Source organism: Oryx dammah, unplaced genomic scaffold (assembly GCF_014754425.2).
Source record: "Oryx dammah isolate SB20612 unplaced genomic scaffold, SCBI_Odam_1.1 HiC_scaffold_19, whole genome shotgun sequence".
Taxonomy (NCBI): domain Eukaryota; kingdom Metazoa; phylum Chordata; class Mammalia; order Artiodactyla; family Bovidae; genus Oryx; species Oryx dammah.
This window is the reverse complement of record NW_024070203.1, coordinates 56,839,438-56,863,280: the sequence shown is the minus strand read 5'-3', so window position 1 is coordinate 56,863,280 and position 23,843 is coordinate 56,839,438.

Below are 23,843 nucleotides of genomic sequence, written 5' to 3'. Positions count from 1 at the left end.
TGCCATTGCCTTCTCTGATATTAATATATACATATGCATATTAATATGTATAACTGAATTACTTTGGTGTACCTGAAACATTGTAAATCAACCATACTTCAATTAAAAAAAAAAAAAAAACTACGCAGTCGATTTATAACACTCCATCCCTGGCAGCTAAAAAAGCAAATTCTTTGATGTTGAAAATGGTAACTGTTTTGAGTGGCTGCTTAACTGTTGGCAGTCACAGTGAAACTCCATAAGACTGAGGACTGTAGTGCCATGCCATCATTTGAATGATGAGAACTGGAACTATGCACTGCAAAGCACTAAGTAGAACTATGTATCTGGTTTTCAAATGTAGATGACTGGCATATGTGTGTTGGCTAGAGTGCTCTCTGTGCTCAGGGTGATAATGAGTGAGGGATGTGCTGGCACAGGACGCGGACACTGATAATTAAAAAGGCACTGCTGATGAGAGTCACAAAGGTGTCCTGTGTATTTTTAAAGAGTTGTTTTGATGCGGACTGTTTTTAAAGTCTTTATTTAACTTGGTACAATATTGTTTTTCTGTCTTGGTTTTTTGGCCACAAGTCATGGGGGAATCTTAGCTCCCCCACCAGGAACCAAATCCAATGCCCCTGTAATTGAAGGCAAAGTCTTAACCACTGGACCGTCAGGGAAGTGAAAGTGAAGTTGCTCAGTCGTGTCTGACTCTTTGCCACCCCATGGACTGTACTCTACCAGGCTTTTCCATCCATCAGATTTTCTAGGCAAGGGTACTGGAGTGGGTTGCCATTTCCTTCTCCAGAAGATCTTCCCGACCCAGGGATTGAACCCAGGTCTCCCGCATTGTAGGCAGATGCTTTACTGTCTGAGCTACCAGGGAAGTCCCTGTCATATATATTTTTAACCATGTGCCACAGTAATATCAAAAGCCAACCATACCATAGGACAGTGTGCTAGGAGCTTTATAATGCATTGTTTCACTCAATCTTAATGACAACCCTAAGAGATAAGAACTGTCATTAAGCCAGGCCAGAGAAGACACAGAGACTCAAGGAGGGCCCCTGCACATGAGCCAAAGGCTTTCAGAGGAGATAATGAAAAAGTGAGGTCATAGTGGAGGTCAGGGACAAATGATAACAGGCCTTGAATACTAAGCTATAGCTTTGATATTTTATTCTGTAAATTCTGGAGAAACACTGACACACATGAGAATGTTCTAATAGGATTATTCTAGCTGTAAGGTATAGAGATGGGTTGAAGTAGGAGACACAGGATACTCAGGAAGCTAGTGCTGTAACCCAGACACACGGAGGTGATGGTTAAGGTGTTAAGAGCAGGAAGAGGAAGGAGGGAATGACTCCTTAGATGGTTGGGTATGTGGTGGTCCAGCAAGCGACAGATTGGGACTCTGGGATGGACATGTACACACTGCTATATTTACTTATCCTTTTTTCCTTTTGAACTTTCTATTTTGTATAGGGATATAGTCCATTAACAATGCTGCAATAGTTTCAAGTGAACAGCAAAGAGAGTCAGCCATACATATATACATGTTTCCATTCTCCTCCAAACCCCCTTCCTGTCCAAGCTGCCACATAACATTGAGCAGAGTTCCCCATGCTATACAGTAGGTCCTTGTTGGTTATCCATTTTAAATATAGCATACAGTGGATAATCAACAAGAGCCTACTGTGTAGCATAGGGAACTCTGCTCAGTATTCTGTAACAAGCTAAATGGGAAAGGAATCTGAAAAACAAAAGATACATATATATGTATAAACTGAATCACTTTACTATACACCTGGAATTCGTACAACATTGTTAATCAACACTACTCCTATATGAAATAAAAAATTTTTTAAAAGATGTAAAGACTGAGAGAATCAAGGCTTTTGAAGCTGACGTAGAAATAGAATAAAACAAATTGATATTGATCTAGAAGTTGCTTTTTAAAAATCAACATGTGATAATAAACTGTGTGCTTTTACTCATAAATCTGGTTCTAAGTGTAGACAGCAAACTAAACGTCTCATAGCTGAAATTCTGCTGGTCCTCACATACTCCAGATGTTTTATGACTTGCGCACATGAGGGGGTTGAGCTGCTTAGGGCCCAGGTGGCCTCCAAGATTCCAGATTGGTTTTTACTGAAGGATAACCCTGCCTACGCTGAATGATATACTAGTCATTTAAGTCATGAAAAGGCAAAAAAAACATTTCCTAGATTTCATGGGCCAATATTTTACATTTTGGAAAAGTGAAAGGACATATTGAATTTTATGTGGGATGTGAGTGTGTGTATATGTGTGTGTGTGTGTGTGTGTGTGTGTATTCATTCACCAATATTCATCCCTTAATATGTGGGATGTGTGAGTTTGTGTGTGTGTGCGTATTCTTTCACCAAAAATTTATTGTGGGATATTATGAGTTTTTCTAGGTAATAGGATATGAATTTCTTGGCCTCTGCTCATAGAAATCTAACAATCCCAAGCAAGAATATAGACATTATAAAGTATGTTGTAATAGGATCATAAACAGAGTGCTCACTATAGGTATACAGAGGAGGGCCCAGCTGGGCATGATCAGAATAACTTCCTAAAGGAACAGGGGTCTGAACTGAATCTGAATCACAAATGTAAGTTAGTGAGGCATTTGAGGGGATGGGCAGCTTTAGAAAGTGAAGACACCATGGGCAAAGGAACAAGGTAAGATGGCTTGAGCATGTTGGGAGAACTATAAATAGTTCCTAGGATTGGGGTAGGGCTTCCCTGGTGGCGCAATGGTGAAGAATCCACCTGCCAATGCAGGAGATGCAAGAGAGGAGGATTTGATCCCTGGGTCTGGAAGATCCCCTGAAGTAGGACATGGCAACCCACCCCCAGTATTCTTGCCTGGAAACCCCCATGGACAGAGGAGCCTGGCAGGCTACAGTCCACAGGGCTCCTGAAGAGTCAGACATGACTGAGCACACACACATTCAGTGGAGAATTTGGGGTAATGGTGAGAACACAGCCAATATTCATTTCACAAAGAGTTACTGAACACCTACTAGAGACTAACACAGATGAAAAAGACAAGGATGTAAATTCTATGTCCCTGATTAATAAATAAAAGCAATTTCATTTTTAAACTAATATTCCATATTTCTTCTCTTTTTATCTTTTCCAAAATAATCTTACTCAGCTCTGGCACTTATAAGTCCACAGTGCTTTATCCATAACTCTGAAATCCAAAAAAAACCTTAAAACAGTGTTGTTGTTGTTTCTCAGACATCTGACCTGATCCAATAGGAGACTATTTTTAGTCTTTATTTACCTCTCAATGTGAACATTAGTAAGTTTTACTGTAGAAATATTGACTTAGTGACTAGAGGCTGCTACACTATATCCCACTTTTGGAAATATATGGTACATGGTCCATATTTGTTTTTCAAAAGCTAAAAAATTGGATTCCAAAACATATATGACTTCAAGGATTTTATATGGGAAGTCATGAACATCTAGAATCATAGCACTTTATTAAAACACCTCCTAAAATCTACATTTTTTTTTTTCCTTTCCGGATTAGGCACTGCCGATGGGAGCCATATATAATATTTATTTTGAGTGTGAAACTTCCTGGCAGAAACCAAGTTATTGCACCAAACAACAGTCTATTTATCCCTCTCTATGGCAACTATCTCCGCTGCTCCAGTACACTCACTCCCGGAGTACTCAGCAGAGACTGGAGGGTGCTCCTTAGTTTGCAGAGAGATGTCCTGTCCCAGAGTTGACCCCGCTCCCCAGGGCATTCTCTTTGCTTCCTTCGCTCCATGGCCCGGGGTCTGCTGGCTCCTTCTTCTGCCCTGCACCTGGGGCTGCTTCCGTTTGCTTTTCCATGAAATCTTAGGCCAAAAGAATCTTCCCATTCTCATTTGGCAAGCTTGGGATCATTACCATTTCAGAGCTGGAAGAGAACTCGGAGACAGCATCAAGTTCAACCCCTGCCTTTTAGAAACAAGGATCCTGAGGTGCAGAGAAGTGAAGCAATGGGGCCCCATCAGCCAGGTAAGTTATAGCAAAGCTAGGACGTCGGACACGACTGAGCGACTTCACTTTCACTTTTCACTTTCATGCATTGGAGAAGGAAATGGCAATCCATTCCAGTGTTCTTGCCTGGAGAATCCCAGGGACAGGGGAGCCTGGTGGGCTGCCGTCTATGGGGTCGCACAGAGTCGGACACGACTGAAGCGACTTAGCAGCAGCAGCAGCAGCAGGACTTGGATCCAGGCTGCTATTCCACTTTCCCAATTCAAGGGACTCAAACATCGGATAAACGGGTGCAGAAGGTTCTAGGGTGGACATTTTTGTTTGGCTCTGTTTGTTGGATGATTTGTTTGACTCTCCAGTTTTTCCTCTGGAATATCACCTCTCTACCTCTATCCCTGTGGTTCAAGCAAAATTCACTCAAATCGCTAGATCCATCCGTAACTTGTAATTCTGGAGCCAGGCCAATCAGAGAATCAGGCTCCTCAAGTGCAGTGATTGGCTCAGAAATGAACTCCTGACCCAATCAGAGATGCGGGGAGTCTTGAAACGATTACTGAGAAACCGGCCAGAGTGTCTCGGCAATCCTCCATGGGATTTCAATGGAAACCAAGAATGAATATGTGGCTTCAGGTTACTTAAAGCCACCTTGCTATTACATGAAGCCGAAAGGGGAAGCCAAAGCTTAAAGGTAGAAAGACCTGGAGTTCTGATGGCATTGTATGAGTCTCTTAATTTCTCCCCTGCTTGAAACCCCCTTTACCTCTGACTTCTTCAGTCACATAAGATAATTTCTTCTTTTGTTTAAGCCCAGTGTGGGTGGATTATCTGTCACTAGCAACTCAGAATGCCTTAACCAATAAAATGATCTTTTATAAAGTCTGTTCAAACCCTGTCAATTTATGATTGAATAATTTTTTCCTAAAAGTCTGGTATTTCTGGAATCTCTGAAATTCAGTAACTCACTGAGCTGAGGTGAAGTGAGAAAATAAGCAATTAAACTCTTGATATCCTGCTATAGTTTGCTATTCTACATAAAAGACACCCATTCCTCATTTTACCAGTCTGATTTTTCTCATCAAACCATGGAAGTGTGAATCTATTTGCCTAATTTGAAACTGACACCACCACCGTTACTTTTTATGTTGCAAACTGAACTCTAGCATCAGACTTTTCTGTTTATTTGTGTTTAAAAAATCGTAATTTCCTGTTCTTAAGAATGAAAAGAGCTAAAAGGGCTTTTAAAATTTTAATGGCTGCTTTTTAAAATAAGTCTCAAGGGGTTTCTTAAACTTCAAACCACTGTAAGCAAATGTTATGCTGAATGTAAATGAATGAGAACTTTCCAGATTAAACTTGCTTTCAAATCCATGAGTTTATAAATCAAAGGGAAACATGTTGATTTCTAAGAAATCCCACAGGAGGATGGATAATATTTCACTTATTTGTCTATACTACATTAGGCCATTTTTCTTGAATAGTTACTTTTATTTGCATATGGAAAGTGTCTCCCCATGACCTCCCAACTAGGAGTTTTCCTGAGTAAAATCAACAGAAGAAAGTCCGAATTAGAAAAGACAGTTCATACACGACTGCTCAGATGAGGTGACCCAAAGGTTCCAAGCTGGTTTCAAGCTTTGGAGACTAAGACTTGGGTTACTTAAGGACTTTACGCCTTTCATCAGTTGCCTGCTCATTTCTGTTCTCACTCCTGGTTTTGGCCACTTACTTCTTCAACTTGAATCCATGCCACTCTCTACCTTTTCACTCCTATTTACCTATATATCATCCCCCTTTCTGTATCTTGAACTTGTCAAGCTCTCTCATACCTCAGGGCCTTTGCACTAACCATTCTCACTGCCCCCAAAGAGTCTTTCCATAACTCTTTGCAAATTAGTCCATATGCTATTCTCAGAATGACCTCTGCTCATCCCATCTCACGTAGCCCATACCCTGTTATTCTCTCTCTTACATCACCCTGTTAACATCCTACATAGCTATTATAACCATTGTACTATTTTATTTATTTGTTTTACTGTCTCTGCTTTTAGAGTATAAGCACCTAAAATGCAGAGACAATTTTCTTTTTGTTCACTTCTGTATCTCCAAAGCCTCAAATAGTGCCTGCCATGTAATGTACAAACAATAAATATTTGTGCGGTGAATGACAGGGTAAAGGAATGAAAGGTGAAATAGAACAAATATGCCTCCTTTAGGTGAAGACTTCGCCTTCACCTAAAGACTTGTTTGTAGAGGGGGAAGGTTAATGTGCTTGAATATGAGCTAACATATATAGAGTAGAGGGAAGAAGGCATTTCTTTACTTATTTAGCTTCTATTAAGTTCCACTAAGTTCCATTAAGAAACATAGCACCTACCATGAACTTGTGTCTCACAGCTTAATCTAAAAAGATGAATACATCACAATGAATTGTTTCGCCAATGACCATATACTTTTCAATTACCTCTACAAGTGAGGGAAAATCTACTATATAGAGTTCTACTAGAATGATTCCATGATTTTTCCCTGGGACTTTCATTTAGGGATGAACCAGTTGTATAGGTTACCCCAGGTTTAAGGACAAATACTTATTGCCCAGAGGAAAAGTGACCCAGTAGCAATGGAAAACAGGAAGGGTATCAGATTGGATATTGTCCATGATGAAGTCAATTATTTAAAAAAACATATTAACTGACTTCTTCATCTATATGTACAAATTCAGTGTAAACTACAATATATTGTTTCATTTGACTTTCTGACAAAGGACAAGTGTAACAGTATTTCATATCCCCATTTTCTATGGGAGAAACTAACCTCTCCCAGGGTTCCAAACCAGGAATTCTGATGACTTATACCACTAGGTATAATGGAAACAGCAATGGAAACAGTGACAGACTTTATTTTCTTGGGCTCCAAAATCACTGCAGATGGTGGCTGCAGCCATGAAATTGAAAGACTCTTGCTCCTTGGAAGAAAAACTACGACAAACCTAGACAATGCATTAAAAAGCAGACATTACTTTACCAACAAATGTCTGTATTGTCAAAGCTATGGTTTTTCCAGTAGTCATATATTGATGTTAGAGTTGAACCCTAAAGAAAGCTGAGCACCAAAGAATTGATGCTTTTGAACTGTGGCGTTGGAGAAGACTCTTGAGAGTCCCTTGGACTGCAAGGAGATCACACCAGTCAGTCCTAAAGGAAATCAATCCTGAATATTCATTGGAAGAACTGATGCTAAAGCTGAAGCTCCAGTACTTTGGCCACCTAATGGGAAGAGATGACTCATTAGAAAAGACCCTGATGTTGGGAAAGATTGAAGGCAGGAGGAGAGGGGAATGACAGAGGATAAGATGGTTGGATGGCATCACCAACTCAATGGACTTGAGTTTGAGCAAGCTCTGGGAGATGGTGAAGGACAAGGAAGCCTGGTATGGAGCAATCCCATGGGGTTGCAAAAAGTTGGACGTGACTCAGTCACTGAACAATAGCAACAACAAATACTACAAGATATAACCAGGAATTCTCATGACTTATACCACAGGAACTTATACCTGGGCTACCAGGTGGCTCAGTGGTAAAGAATCCACCTGCCAAGCAGGATACACAGGTTCCATCCCTGGGTTGGGAAGATCCACTAGAGAAGGAAACAGCAACCCAGTCCAGTACTCTTGCCTGGGAAATCCCATGGACAGAGGAGCCTGGTGGGCTACAGTCCTTGGGTTGCAAAGAGTTGGACATGACTTAGTGAATAAATGACAAAAGCTTATTGCTAAGAGACCAGAATATTAATGATATCTGGAAGCCAACTGAAAAGAAAAATCTAAAAGAAAGAAATAATGAGGAGCTATTTTTTCTATTTCTCATATAGTTAAAAATCTGTAACTTTTATGTGTAAAGTTTATGCTGGCTTTGGTGAGTGATATAAGAACATGTAAGACAAAAATTTCCTGACCAGGAACTGACAGCCTAGTTGGTAAGATCAGGGATGCATGCATAGCAAAGTTTTATTGCAGTATAAAGCATAATTGTATACTATAGAAAGAGAGTTGAATCATTGGCGTTAAAGGAATTGGGAGGAGGTGGGAAAGAAGGGTGCTAACTCCAGGCTAGAGTGGAAAATGAAAGCATTTCATGGAGAAGATGAATATTAAATTCAGCAGTCAACTCAGACACAAAAGTTTAAGGGGTAAAGTCTCAGTATAAACACAGTGAAAGGGGAAAATTGTGTCATTCTGCAGGAAAGAGACTGACTTGGGTAAAAGTCTACCTTGGTGGAGAGGAACTGGGTTACAAAGGATACTAAAGCAGAATGGATAAAAAAGATGTGGTACACGTATACAATGGAATATTACTCAGCCATTAAAAGGAATGAAATTGGGTCATTTCTAGAGATGAGAATGAATCTAAAGTCTGTCATACAGAGTGAGATAATTCAGAAAGAGAAAAACAAGTATTGTATATTTACAAAGAAAGGCAATGCCAAAGTACCTCAAGCTACAGCACAATTACACTCATCTCACAGGCTAGAAAAGTAATGCTCAAAATTCTCCAAGCCAGGCTTCAATAGTACATGAACCAAGAACTTCCAGATATTCAAGCAGGATTTAGAAAAGGCAGAAGAACCAGAGATCAAATTGCCAACATCTGGTGGATCATCATAAAAGCAAGAGAGTTCCAGAAAAACATCTACTTCTGCTTTTTTGACCATGCCAAAGCCTTTGTGTGGATCATAACAAACTGTGGAAAATTCTTAAAGAGATGGGAATACCAAACCACCTAACCTGTCTCCTGAGAAATCTATATGCAGGTCAAGAAGCAATAGTTAGAACAAGACATGGAACAAGAAGCTGGTTCCAAACTGGGAAAGGAATACATGAAGGCTGAATATTTTCATCCTGTTTATTTAACTTATATGCAGAGTACATCATGGCAAAATGCTGGGCTAGATGAAGCACAAGCTGGAATCAAGATTGCTGTGAGAAATATCCATAAGCTCAGACATGTAGATGGCACCACTCTAATGGAGAAAGTGAAGAGGAACTAAAGAGCCTCTTGATGAAGGTGAAAGAGGAGAGTGAAAAAGCTGGTTTATAATTCAACATTCAAAAAACAAAGATATGGCATCTTGTCCCATCACTTCATGGCAAATAGATAGGGAAACAACGGAATCAGTGACAGACATTTTTTTCAGGCTCTAAAATCACTGCAGATGGTGACTGCAGCCATGAAATTAAAAGATGCTTGCTCCTTGGAAGAAAACTATGATCAACCTAGACAGCATATTAAAAAGCAGAGACATTACTTTGCCAACAAAGATCTGTTTAGTCAAAGCTATGGTTTTTCCTGTATTCATGTATGGATGTGAGAGTTGAACTATAAAGAAAGCTGAGCTTAAAGAATTGATGCTTTTGAACTGTGGTGTTGGAGAAGACTCTTGAGAGTCCCTTGGACTCTCAAACCAGTCAATCCTAAAGGAAATCCTTTCTGAATATTCATTGGAAGGACTGATGCTGAAGCTAAAACTCCAATACTTTGGCCACCTGATATGAAGAACTGACTCCTTTGAAAAGACCCTGATGCTGGGAAAGATTGAAGATGGGAGGAGAAGGGGATGACAGAGGATGAGATGGTTGGATGGCATCACCAACTCGATAGACATGAGTTTGAGCAAGTTCCAGGAGTTGGTGATGGACAGGGAAGCCTGGCATGCTGCAGTCCAAGGGGTCACAAAGAGTCGGACACGACTGAGCAACTTAACTGAACTGAAATGAACAGAGATCAAGGTCTCCAGGGGTGAGCTTAGAGACAAAGGTGCACACAGCAGGGGAAGGGGAAAGTGAGAAAAAGAAAAAGACGTTGACAAAAAATGAAGGAAGGAAAGAAGAGTGGTGGAGAAAAGGAAGAGATGTTCATGATGGAGGGTGAAGCTGATTTTTAAAAACCACTATCTGTCTTCAAAGACACCATGTTTTCTAAACCGAAACACTGGGACAAGTGATAGAACTTTTTTAGGAAATCCTGAATATGCAGCTACAGTGTTCATAGATCACACATCTTAAATGTGTAAGCTACAAGACATATAATTTTAGGTTAAAGCCTGGTGGAGCTTCTGTTGTTGCTATTGTTGTTTTAATGAATATGTGCATTCTTCAACTATACATCTTAAGCATATCTTCCAAGAAATCAGACTGTTCTTGGAGACATTCACTTGATATCTGGGCATTAAAGGAATGTGAAGTGGAGGGTAGAGGAACCGGAAATTGCAAATACGATTAAGGTCACCTAATTTGAGAAAATGGAGAGCTGACCATGGGAGGCAGACCTGGGAAATGTGTGCTGGGGATGAGGAGCTTGGTTAACAGGAAAAGGGAAAACATTATCAAGGGCCTCATAGAATACGTGCCGCGTGAACTTGCTCAAGATCACGTGGGAACTGGTAAGTCCGGTCTGAGTGTTAGTATTTGAGGAATTCATTCCTTTCTGCTCACTCCCACCACCATCATCTTGTTAACCCACGATCAGCTCTTGCCAGAGTTTTACAACTTCCCGCCAAACAATGTCCTTGACTCCAATTCTATCCTTCTTCAATCTAGTTTCTATTCTTCACCCAGAGTGAAACTGTCGAACCAGAAATCTGATCCATTCACTGTCCTTCTGAAACCCTTGAAGGATAAAATGTCCCCCTGACCAAAAGGGCAGACTTCTTGGCATTAGCTAGTAGTGGTGCCATCACCCAAAATATTTCCCAGCCATAAAATGCATCATGTTTTGAGAGTGAGAGTCTATTAAAATTAATCTGGGACAGCAGGCATGAGCCAGGATGCCCCAGATAAATTGTCGCATGCAATTACCACAGAGCCTTTCATGACCTATTCTTTAAAAAAAAATCTTTATTCTTTTTATTATGTATTTGGCTGCACCAGATCTTCACTGTGGCACAAGAACTATGGCTGTGGCATGAGATCTAGTTCCCCAGTCATTGAGAACTCTTATTAACTGTGGCATGTGAAATCTAGTTCCCCAATCAGGGATCAAATCCCAGCCCCCTGCTTTGGGAGCACGGAGTCCTGGCCACTTGACCACCAGGGAAGTCCCTCGTGACATACTCTGAAGTCTCCAGTCTTACCCTTCACCAATTTCCTCATGTCCTTCTTATACTCCTGCTGTATTAAGCTACTGGAAATCTGCCCATCGTGTTCTTTTCTCTCCTGGGGACTTGGCACACACTTTTCCCTCATCTCATTCCTCTTTCCCAATTTTTTTTCACTCATTTAATTGCAACTGCCCTTTAAAACTGATGTGAGAATTTACTTCCTCTTAGCAATTTTCCTTAACTCCTCAATTCTGGATCCAGTGCTGTTTCTTATGAGTTCCATTTCGCCCTGTGCATGCCCCCAACATTCCATTTAATGTAACACAACATAATTGCCTATTCTATTGTACATCTTCTCTAATTGGATGCCCTTTTAGAATGTGAGTGTAATTATGCACCTGGCGTATCCTTCTATTACTAACATATAGTAGCTGTTCATTCAGGGAGATTTAATAAACATACCTTGAATGGACAGATGGGTGGGTGGATAAATGAAAGGATGAATAAATAAGAGTTGTTTTCCAAACTTATAAATCTCTAGCCTAACTCAGTCTTTGTATTCTTCAAGATAGTGCTTTCCTAGTCTGGCTGTGCATCACTGAATTGGGACATCAAATACTGGAGTAAAAGGATCTGTATTTTTTAGCAAGATTGTTGGGTAATTCTTATGCAACCTTAATCCACTTGGTCTGGATTGAAGAAACTACATCTCTGCAAAGGTCATCTTATAGATTTTATTCATTCCTAAACACTTTGTCTTGAACAACAGAAATTTTAACTTTTTACTTGAAAATTAGAAGGAATTCACCTTGAAGTTGCAACCTTACGTTGCAACCTTAAGTTGCACCTTACATTGCAACATCTGGAGTCTCAGAATCCTTCACAGTTTTCCTAGAAGAGTTCAGTACACTCAACTGATACAAAATGCACAAAGTTAGGTCTATCCAGCTATGTATCCTAGGATTCGCATTCTGAATATTCAACTCTTCAATCTGGAGCTAGATCCTACTGGCTCACTCTTAAGGTCAATATTTTTAAGATAAGAAGGAGTCTTTAGAATAAGACGCTAAGAGGGGAAAGAAGGCAAAAATTCTCCTTGAGGAATACATTTGATGAATTTTCTGTTTTTAATCGCCATATTTCCTATCTTTAGCATTTGAAAAATATTGACTGTACTAAAAAGTTTTCAATTTATGGCAGGTTACTAGGGATTTTTCAGTGTAGCCTGGTCCAACTATTCCCTTTGAAGTAGTGCCTATAATATAGTGCACTTCACCAAAGAAGAGAAAAGAAAAATAGCCTGTCTCCTTGAGAACAAGAACAAACAGCTTCAAACATGAATTGAAAGCCTACTTTCTGAGTAGAGGTACTGAGCCGTACAGAGCAAGGGACCAGCAAATCCATGACCTTGCTCCCTCTCGCATTCAACTGCAGCTGGGAGACAAGGTGGGGCCAAGACCTCTCTGCTGACTCCTCAGAATCCTTAGTCTCTGGTCTATCAACCTGTAGATAAGAAATCTTAAAATAAAGGGAGAGTGGTTGGAGCTCTTACTGAAGGCAGGAAAATGAAGGTCAGAGGACAGACGGCACCACCTCTCTGGCTGCCAGCTTGTTGTAAGTGTTGGACGAAACACCCGAGTTCTGGGCTCAGTATTTTATCCCTTCATAAAAATAAGCCTTACAAGACTTGCCCAACACGCCAGGCCTAATTACCAGAATCCAATGCCATAAAATGCTTTGCATTCCTTGGTGAAAGCTGCTATATCAAAGGTCAGGATACCAGCCTGGACTTGTTTTGTTCTCGGGATTCAAATTTTGAGATTAAAAACTTGACATGGTTATTTAACAACAACAAAAAAAGCAAAAAAAACCCCAGAGACTACAGATAGAGAAATAATCATCTAAGTCTTTGATGAGTTCACCCATAGGCACTTGGGTGTATCATGAGTAAGGATAAGGGCAGACTTCATATCTCCATGTAGAAGGAAATTGATCATCTATAAATCAAAAGGGTCTCTCAGTTCATTTCAGTTCAGTCGCTCAGTCATGTCCAACTCTTTGCGACCCCATGAACTACAGCACGCCAGGCCTCCCTGCCCATCACCAGCTCCTGGAGTTCACTCAGACTCACATCCATAGAGTCGGTGATGCCATCCAGCCATCTCATCCTCTGTCGTCCCCTTCTCCTCCTGCCCCCAATTCCTCCCAGCATCAGAGTCTTTCCCAATGAGTCAACTCTTCACATGAGGTGGCCAAAGTACTGGAGTTTCAGCTTTAGCATCATTCCTTTCAAAGAAATCCCAGGGCTGATCTCCTTCAGAATGGACTGGTTGGATAGGGTATAAATTAGAGGGCAATTGAAATATGAGAAGCTATACATCAGAAGAAAAAGCATGGATAAAATTTCGAAAAAGCAGATGAGAGCATTAAGTGGAAAATCTAGGCTAGAAAAGGGAAAAACTCTGATGTAGAGAACCTGAAAGAGATTCTAGGAATTTGAAGATGTCAGATAAAAGAATCTTAACTCATCAGTCAAATTAAAAAGATTTATTAAACACTTTTTTCAAGTAATTTTAGATTTACAGAGTAGTTGCAAAAATAATAGAGCAAGTTCTCATATACCTGTCACCCAGCTTCCTCAAATGCTAACTTCTTTCATATCAACAGTACAATTATTGAAACCAGGAAATCAACATTGATATTATACTATTAACTAACATACATAATTCATTTAAATGTCTCTGGTTGTCCCACTGTGTCCTTTTTCTACTGGAGGATCCAATTTAGGATCCCATATTGAATTTCACTGTTGACTTCTCTAATCGATGGCAGTTCCAGAGTCTTTCTTTCCCTTCACTACCTTGTCATCTTCAAAGAGTACTGCTCATTTATTTTGTAGAATACCTTTCAATTTGAGTTTGTCTGATATTCCCTCATGTTAGACATAAGAGATGGAGAGCATTCATTTTGGGCAAGGATGACACAAAAGTGATGCTGGTTCCTTCTCAGTGCATCGGTTGGGGCACATTATATTGATATGTCTGATTACCGATGATATATAAACTTTGATGGATTGGTTACTCTGGTGTCTTTCAGGATTGTAAAGTTACTCTATTTCCCATTGTAATTAATGAAGAGGTTATGAAGAAAGACTGTGAGATAACACAAATATCCTTTTCCTTAAAAAAAAAAAAAGCTATGTTTTTAGAGAAGTTTTAGGTTCACAACATTGCAGAGAAGGTGTAGAGATTTCCCATATATGCCCTGCCCAGCATACACCTAGTCTCCCCCCTTATCAGCATCCCCTACCAGAGTGGTATATTTATTGCAGTCAATGAACATACATGGAAACATCTTAATCACTCAAAATCCATTAGGGTTCTTTCTTGGGGTTGTACATTGTGGGTTTGGACAAATGTGTAATGACATGTGTCTAACATAGTATTATGCAGACTAATGTCACTGCCCTAAAAATCCACCATGCTCTCGTATTCACTCCTCCTCCACTTAACCCCTGACACTACTGATCTTTATACTGTCTCCTCAGTTTTGCCTTTTGCAGAGTGTAGTTGGAATCACATATTATGCAACTTTTTCAGGTTGACTTCTTTCACTTATTAATATGCATCTAATGTTCCTCCATGTATTTTCATGGCTTGATAGCTTATTTCTTAGTATCTAATAATAGTACCTTTGTCTTGATGTTCAGTTCAGTTCAGTTCAGTCACTCAGTCGTGTCCGACTCTTTGCGACCCCATGAATCGCAGCACGCCAGGCCTCCTTGTCCATCACCAACTCCTGGAGTTCACTCAGACTCACGTCCATCAAGTCCGTGATGCCATCCAGCCATCTCATCCTCGGTCATCCCCTTCTCCTCCTGCCCCCAATCCATCCCAGCATCAGAATCTTTTCCAATGAGTCAACTCTTCACATGAGGTGGCCAAAGTACTGGAGCTTCAGCTTTAACATCATTCCTTCCAAAGAACACCCAGGGCTGATCTCCTTCAGAATGGACTGGTTGGATCTCCTTGCAGTCCAAGGGACTCTCAAGAGTCTTCTCCAACACCACAGTTCAAAAGCATCATTTCTTCAGCGCTCAGCCTTCTTCACAGTCCAACTCTCACATCCATACATGACCACAGGAAAAACCATAGCCTTGACTAGACGAACCTTAGTCGGCAAAGTAATGCCTCTGCTTTTGAATATACTATCTAGGTTGGTCATAATTTTTCTTCCAAGGAGTAAGCGTCTTTTAATTTCATGGCTGCGGTCACCATCTGCAGTGATTTTGGAGCCAAAAAAAATGAAGTCTGACACTGTTTCCACTGTTTCCCCATCTATTTGCCATGAAGTGATGGGACCAGATGCCATGATCTTCGTTTTCTGAATGTTGAGCTTTAAGCCAACTTTTTCGCTCTCCTCTTTCACTTTCATCAAGAGGCTTTTTAGCTCCTCTTCACTTTCTGCCATAAGGGTCTTGATGTACCACATATTATTTATCTATTCACCTACTGAAGGACCTCTTGGCTGCTTCCAAGTTTGGGCAATTGTGAATAACACTGCCATAAAATTCAGCATATACACTTCTGTGTGGACATGAGTTTTCAGTATTTTGGGGTAAATACCAAGAAGAGTAGTTTCTGGATCACACAGTAAGAGTATGTTTAGTTTTGTCAGAAACTGGAGGACTATCTTCCAAAGTGGCTCTACCATTTCTCTTTCTTACCAGCAATGGATAAAAATTTCTGTTACTCAGCATCCTCACCATCATTTGATGGTATTAGTGTTCCAGATTTGAAGCATTTTAATAAATAGACGATATCTTGTTGTTGTCTTAACTTGCATTTTCCTGATGACACATTGCTCCTGTTGTGGAGCAGCTTTTCACACAAATATATTTTTAAATGATATACTATTTTTATTAGTTAATATGTTCACACAAATGTATTTTAAAATGATACACTATTTTTATTAGTTAATATGTTCACATACCTCTGTGAATTCCCCACATGTTTTTAGCTGCGTATTCTTTTTAAAAATCTTTTTATTTTATGTTGGAGTTTATTTTATGTTTAGCTGATTAACAATGTGATAGTTTCAGGTGGATAGCAAAGAGATTCACCCATGGATATACATGTATGCATTCTCCCCCAACATACAAATATCTTTTTCAATATATACTTTTGCTTACTAATTTTAGCATTTATCAAGGATTCTTATCTGCACAATTATTGCTATTACTTTTGTCTAGTGATAATTTTTTTATTTCCTTGATTTTGTCTGTGTTTAATAATTGGTATCATACTCTGAAAGAAAAGAATAATATTATTTCAGTGAAGCTTACTGAAAAGACTTTCTGAGACAATAAACTTGTGCTCTGCAGCAAAGGCCTTATTCTAGCCTCACAGTAAGAAGTTTCAGATTCTTATTTGAGTTCTTTTCACCAAAGATGGAATTTTTGAGCTCTCCTAATACTTAGTATAAATAGAAATCACTATGCCCATTGAAAAGCTAAATGGAATTTTCATTTAAATGGGCACATGGCACACTGTCTGAAATAGCAACTTGAGGATAAAACTTAAATTCTCATAATTTTAGGCCCTTATTTATTTAATTCAGCAGTTAGTCTTGAATTCTCTAGTCAGTTCTAGGTACTATACAAGGCACTGGAGATGCAGTTAAGACTAATATAGACTTTCCCTGAAACTTCATGGAGCTTTAAGTCTAGCAGAAAAGCCAATGTATATAGTTAATTGAAATTGGAATGAATTCATAAACAGAGATGAGAAGAACACTGTGTTTATTTTTATTCAGCTGCTAAAGCATGTCCAACTCTGACTCCATGGTGTGCAGCATACCAGGCATCCCTGTCCTTCACTATCTCCCAGATTTTGTTCAGACTCATATCCGTTGAGTCAGTGATGCCATTCAACCCTCTTATCCTCTGCCACCTTCTTCTCCTCCTACCCTCAATCTTTCCCAGCATCAGGGTTTTTTCCAATGAGTCAGCTCTTCACGTCATGTGGTCAAAGTACTGGAGCTTCAGCTTCAGCATCAGTCCTTCCAATGAATATTCAGGGTTGATTTCCCTTAGCAGTGACTGTTTTGATCTTGCAGTCCAGGGGACTATCAAGAGTCTTCTCCAGCACCACAATTCAAACACTCTAAATCAATTAAAAATACCTAACCTACTCTGGATTGGGTTATACTGGTGTCTCAGGCAAGAAAGATTTGAAAGAGCTGAAAGGATGCTAGTGTATAAAGATAAATCAGATGTCAGGAACTGAGAAATCTTGAAGCAGAAAACCTTACAATCCACTTATGTCATACTAGAACTGTCCACAAACCAATGGAAAGTCACCTCAGGGCTTTTAACAGGGTAAAACACATTCATATTTGATTTCTAGAGACGACAATGGCAGGCTGTGTACAGACTGGATTACAATTGGGACAATAGAGAATATGAATAGAATATTTGGGAAATTATCAAGGCAGGAGAGGCAAAGATGGAAGCATTTTATTTATTTAATTTTTTTTTTGCGCTAGGTCTTTGTTGCAGTGCTCAGGCTCTCTGTTGCTGTGTACAGGCTTCCTCTAGTTGACACATGTGGGCTTAGTTGCCCCATAGCGTGTGGGATATTAGTTCCATAACCAGGGATCGAACCCATGTCCTCTGCCTAGGAAGGCAAATTCTTATCTCTGGACCAGCAAGGAAGTCCTGAGATGAAAGTATTTTAGATTTAAATAATTGTGGTAAAATGGAGAGAAGAGATTGGAGCGATACTAAAAGGTAGAATCCATCTGGACTTGGTAATTGATTGAATGTGAAAGCTGCAAGAGAGAGATGTGTAAAAGACCCTTTCCACAATTCTGGCTTGAGCAACTGAGAACACGCTGGAACATTCTCTGAGACACAGCCAGCAGAGAAGGACATTTGCCAAGGGAGCGTGTGATTTTAATTTTATTCATAAACAATTTGGGAAAAACAAGTGTAAGTGTTAAATGTGGGGTCGGATATATGTGTCTGCAGATCAGGAAAAAGTTGATGCTGGAGATGTAAATTATTATAAACATATAGTTTCTGGGACTTCCTTGGTGATCCAGTGGTTAAGAATCCACCTTCCAGTGCAGGTAATGAGACACATTCTTGGTCAGGGAACTGTGATCCCACATGCCTTGGAGCACTAAGCCCTTGGGCCACAATTCCTGAGCCCTCTGGCACAAAGAATCTGCATGTCAGAACAAAAGACCTTATGTCCCACAACAAAAGATCCTGATTCAGCCACATAAACAAATAAATAAAACATTTAAAAAATTAAATGTATAGATTCTGTTTCACAGTATGGAACACTGTGAGGTTGCCTATCATGAGAGTGTAGGTAGGGAAGAAGAAGCAGTCATCTGTTCCCTGAGGGTGTGTCTCCTGGCAGTGTTAGGGGAGGGTGGGCCACAAAGGAGAGTTAGAGAAGCAGGAACAGAAACAAGAGAAGGTGATGTCATGAGGAAGAGAGTCCCTTCTCTCTCCCACCAGGGTAGTTTTCTTTCCCCAGCTGTCTACTCTCATTTCTCTGTTTCTTTATATTACATAATGAAGCTGAATGAGCACTTCTGTTCAGCCTTCATCTAAAATGGGTTTCCAGCAGCCTTCTATAAAGTTAGCATCTCCCTCATGTCCAGTTATTGATTACTGTGCAAAAGCTTTTTAAGTTTAATTAGGTCCCATTTGTTTATTATTGCTTTTATTTGCATTAATCCAGGAGGTGGTTCGGAGAGAATCTAGCTACAATGTATGTAGCAGAGTGTCCTGCCTATGTTTTCCTTTCAGAGGTTTATAGTTTCTGGCCTTATGTTTAAGTCTTTAACTCATTTTGAGTTTATTTTTGTGTATGGTGTTAGGAAGTGTTCTAATTTCCTTCTTTTACATGCAGCTGTCCAGTTTTCCCAGCACCACTTATCACAGGGACTGTCTTTTCTCCATTGTGTATTCTTGCCTCCTTTTTCAAAGATAAGGTGGCCATAGGCACACCACTTTATCTTTAAGCTTTCTATCTTGCTCCATTGGTCTGTATTTCTGTTTTTGACTGCTATGTAGCAAACCACCCCAAAATGTACTGACATCCCTTGACAACTCACTCTCATGGCTCTGATTGACTCGTCTGAGCTAGATGCTTCTTGCTGACGGTCTCTTATGCAGATGCTGTCAGATGTCTGCGGAGGCTGAAATCATCTGGAGGCTTAACTGGGATGAACAGACAATTTGGATCGCTTCCATAATTGTCAGTGTTTGCTGTCTGTTGGCTGGGAGAACAGCTGTAAATAGTTCTCCATCGACAGCTGGTGAGATGCCAGGCTTTTCCTAGACGGTATTGGGGTGACACTGGTACCACTGGGGTGAGAGCGGTAGGAAGACACCCTGGCTGTGATCCTCCATTGTTAAATCCCCTGTGGGTGTCCACCTGGTGATCCCTGTGGACAAGCTCCAGCTCCATCCCCAGATCACACACTCCTCACCAAGGTCTCTTCTGAGCGTTCCAGCTCCCTCCAACACCATCCAGCACCTGTTTGCTACTTATAGGCTCCATGTTTCTGTAGTGATTTCAACCTTTTTGAAAAGGTCTAAACCTCAGCAGTAGGGAAAGGGACCCTCTCCTGGCCCTAAACTCCTTCTCTTAGCCTCCAGGTGCTTGCCTGCACCTACTGCTCCTGGGGCTCTTGAAAATCCTCTTTCCCCTCTTTAAGCGGCTAACTACCTATGGGGTGGTGGTGTTACTTTAGTTGCTAAATCATGTCAGACTCTTTGAGACCCTGTGGACTGTAGCCCACCAGGCTCCTCTGTTCGTGGGATTTTCCAGGCAAGAATACTGGAGTGGGTTACCATGCCCTCCTCCCGGGGATCTTCCTGACCCAGGGATCAACCCCACAGACCTGCATCTCCTGCATTGCAAGTGGATTCTTTTACCTCTGAGCCACTAGAGAAGCCCAACCACCTCTACTTGATAACAATTATTATATATAATATATATATAATATATATATAATATAGTACCTTTTCCCTGCTCAGATAACTGGGCGTGGTTTCTGTCTCCTGACTAGACTAATTGATTTACCTCTGCACATGGTGAGGCCCAAATTTCTCACAAGATGAATTTCTAGAGAGAGTGACTCAGGACTCATTACTCATTTATTTTGTCTTCCCTATATCAGTCTGCACTTTAGTTATCCCAACTAGAATGACAGTTTAAAACTCCATCCAGGGAATTCCTTGATGGTCCAGTGGTTAAGACTCCATGCTTCCGCCATTAAGAGCCCCAGTTCAGTCCCTGTTCGGGGAACTAAGATCCCATAAGCCACAAGGTGCAGCCAAAAAAAAAAAAAAAAAAAGAAATGTTATTCATATACTCATGTACTCATGGTCCCCAAATTGTACCCCCAATTCATGCCCTACTGAGCTTCAACTTAGATATCCAGCTATGCACATATCATATCCATCTAACAGATTTTTCAAACAAAGCTCTTAATTTCCCACATCCCAAAATAGACAAATTATTTAAAGAATCCACCACTAGTTATTGAAGCTAAAAGAACTCATTCCTCATTGTTTTCTTAACGTTCATCTCTCTGTCCCCTAATTTCAACTCATAAACTGATTAGTTTCATTTTTCCTTCAAAATACATTGCAAAGCCAGCCCTATTTCAACTTCCACCACCTTAATCTAAGTGATAATCACCCCTCATCCTACCTCCCAGTACTCTGACCACCTCTAATGTTTTCTGTAATATATCAGTCAGAATAAACATTCCGTTCAGTTCAGTTCAGTTCAGTCGCTCAGTCGTGTCTGACTCTGCAACCCCATGAAGTGTAGCATGCCAGGTCTCCCTGTCCATCACCAACTCCTGGAGTTTACCCAGACTCATATCCATTGAGTCAGTGGTGCCATCCAGTCATCTCACCCTCTGTCGTCCCTTTCTTTTCCTGCCTCCAATCCTTCCCGGCATCAGGGTCTTTTCCAATGAGTCAACTCTTCGCATGAGGTGGCCAATGTACTGGAGTTTCAGCTTCAGCCTCAGTCCTTCCAATGAACACTGAGGACTGATCTCCTTTAGGATGGACTGGTTGGATCTCCTTGCCGTCCAAGGGACTCTCGAGAGTCTTCTCCAACACCACAGTTCAAAAGCATCAATTCTTCCGTGCTCAGCCTTCCTCACAGTCCAACTCTCACATCCATACATGACCACTGGAAAAACCATAGCCTTGACTAGACGGACCTTAGTCGGCAAAGTAATGTCTCTGCTTTTGAATATACTATCTAGGTTGGTCATAACTTTTCTTCCAAGGAGTAAGTGTCTTTTAATTTCATGGCTGCAATCACCATCTGCAGTGATTTTGGAGCCCAAAAAAATGAAGTCTGACACTGTTTCCACTGTTTCCCCATCTATTTCCCATGAAGTGATGGGACCAGATGCCATAATCTTAGTTTTCTGAATGTTGAGCTTTAAGCCAACTTTTTTGCTCTGTTCTTTCACTTCAAGAGGCTTTACAGTTCTTCTTCACTTTCTGCCATAAGGGTGGTGTCATCTGCATATCTGAGGTTATTGATATTTCTCCCAGCAATCCTGATTCCAGCTTGTGCTTCTTCCAGCCCAATATTTCTCATGATGTACTCTGCATAGAAGTTAAATAAGCAGGGTGACAATATACAGCCTTGACGTACTCCTTTTCTTATTTGGAACCAGTCTGTTGTTCCATGTCCAGTTCTAACTGTTGCTTCCTGACCTGCATATAGGTTTCTCAAGAGGCAGGTCAGGTGGTCTGGTATGCCCATCTCTCAGAATTTTTCACAGTTGATTGTGATCCACACAGTCAAAGGCTTTGGCATAGTCAAGAAAGCAGAAATCAATGTTTTTCTGGAACTCTCTTGCTTTTTCGATGATCCAGTGGATGTTGGCAATTTGATCTCTGGTTCCTCTGCCTTTTCTAAAACCAGCTTGAACATCTGGAATTTCACGGTTCACATATCACTGAAGCCTGGCTTGGAGAATTTTGAGCATTACTTTACTAGCATGTGAGATGAGTGCAATTGTGCGGTAGTTTGAGTGTTCTTTGGCATTGCCTTTCTTTGGGACTGGAATGAAAACTGACCTTTTGCAGTCCTGTGGCCACTGCTGAGTTTTCCAAATTTGCTGACATATTGAGTGCAGCACTTTCACAGCATCATCTTTCAGGATCTGAAATAGCTCCACTGGAATTCCATCATCTCCACTAGCTTTGTTTGTAGTGATGCTTCCTAAGGCCCACTTGACTTCACATTCCAGGATGTCTGGCTCTAGGTGAGTGATCACACCATCGTGATTATCTTGGTCATGAAGATCTTTTTTGTACAGTTCTTCTGTGTATTCTTGCCACCTCTTCTTAATATCTTCTGCTTCTGTTAGGTCCATACCATTTCTGTCCTTTATTGAGCCTATCTTTGCATGAAATTATCCCTTGGTATCTCTAATAATTTTTAAGAGATCTCTAGTCTTTCCTATTCTGTTGTTTTCCTCTATTTCTTTGCATTGATCTCTAAGGAAGGCTTTCTTATCTTTCCTTGCTATTCTTTGGAACTCTGCATTCAGATGCTTATATCTTTCCTTTTCTCCTTTGCTTTCAGCTTCTCTTCTTTTCACAGCTATTTGTAAGGCCTCCTCAGACAGCCAGTTTGCTTCTTTGCATTTCTTCTTCTTGGGGAAGGTCTTGCTCCCTGTCTCCTGTACAATGTCACAAACCTCTGTCCGTAGTTCATCAGGCACTCTGTCTATCAGATCTAGTCCCTTAAATCTATTTCTCACTTCCACTGTATAATCATAAGGGATTTGATTTAGGTCATACCTGAATGGTCTAGTGGTTTTCCCTACTTTCTTCAATTTAAGTCTGAATTTGGCAATAAGGTGTTCATGATCTGAGCCACAGTCAGCTCCCAGTCTTGTTTTTGCTGACTGTATACAGCTTCTCCATCTTTGGCTGCAAAGAATATAATCAATCTGATTTTGATATTGACCATCTGGTGATGTCCATGTGTAGAGTCCTCTTGCGTTGTTGGAAGAGGGTGTTTGCTATGACCAGTGTGTTCTCTTGGCAAAACTCTATTAGACTTTGCCCTGCTTCATTCCGTACTCCAAGGCCAAATTTGCCTGTTACTCCAGGTGTTTCTTGACTTCCTACTTTTGCATTCCAGTCCCCTATAATGAAAAGGACATCTTTTTTGGGTGTTAGTTCTAAAAGGTCTTGTAGGTCTTCATAGAACCATTCAACTTCAGCTTCTTCAATGTTACTGGTGGGGGCATAGGCTTGGATCACTGTCATATTGAATGGTTTGCCTTGGAAATGAACAGAGATCATTCTGTCATTTTTGAGATTGCATCCAAGTACTGCATTTTGGACTCTTCTGTTGTCCATGATGGCTACTCCATTTCTTCTAAGGGATTCTTGCTCACAGTAGTAGATATAATGGTCATCTGAGTTAAATTCACCCATTCCATTCCATTTTAGTTTGCTGATTCCTAGAATGTCGAAGTTCACTCTTGCCATCTCCTGTTTGACCACTTCCAAATTGCTTTGATTCATGGACCTAACATTCCAGGTTCTTATGCAATATTGCTCTTTACAGCCTGGGACCTTGCTTCTATCACCAGTCACATCCAAAAGATTCAACTAGAGCTCTTAACAAAGATGAGTCTTAACATGTTTTAGTTATGGC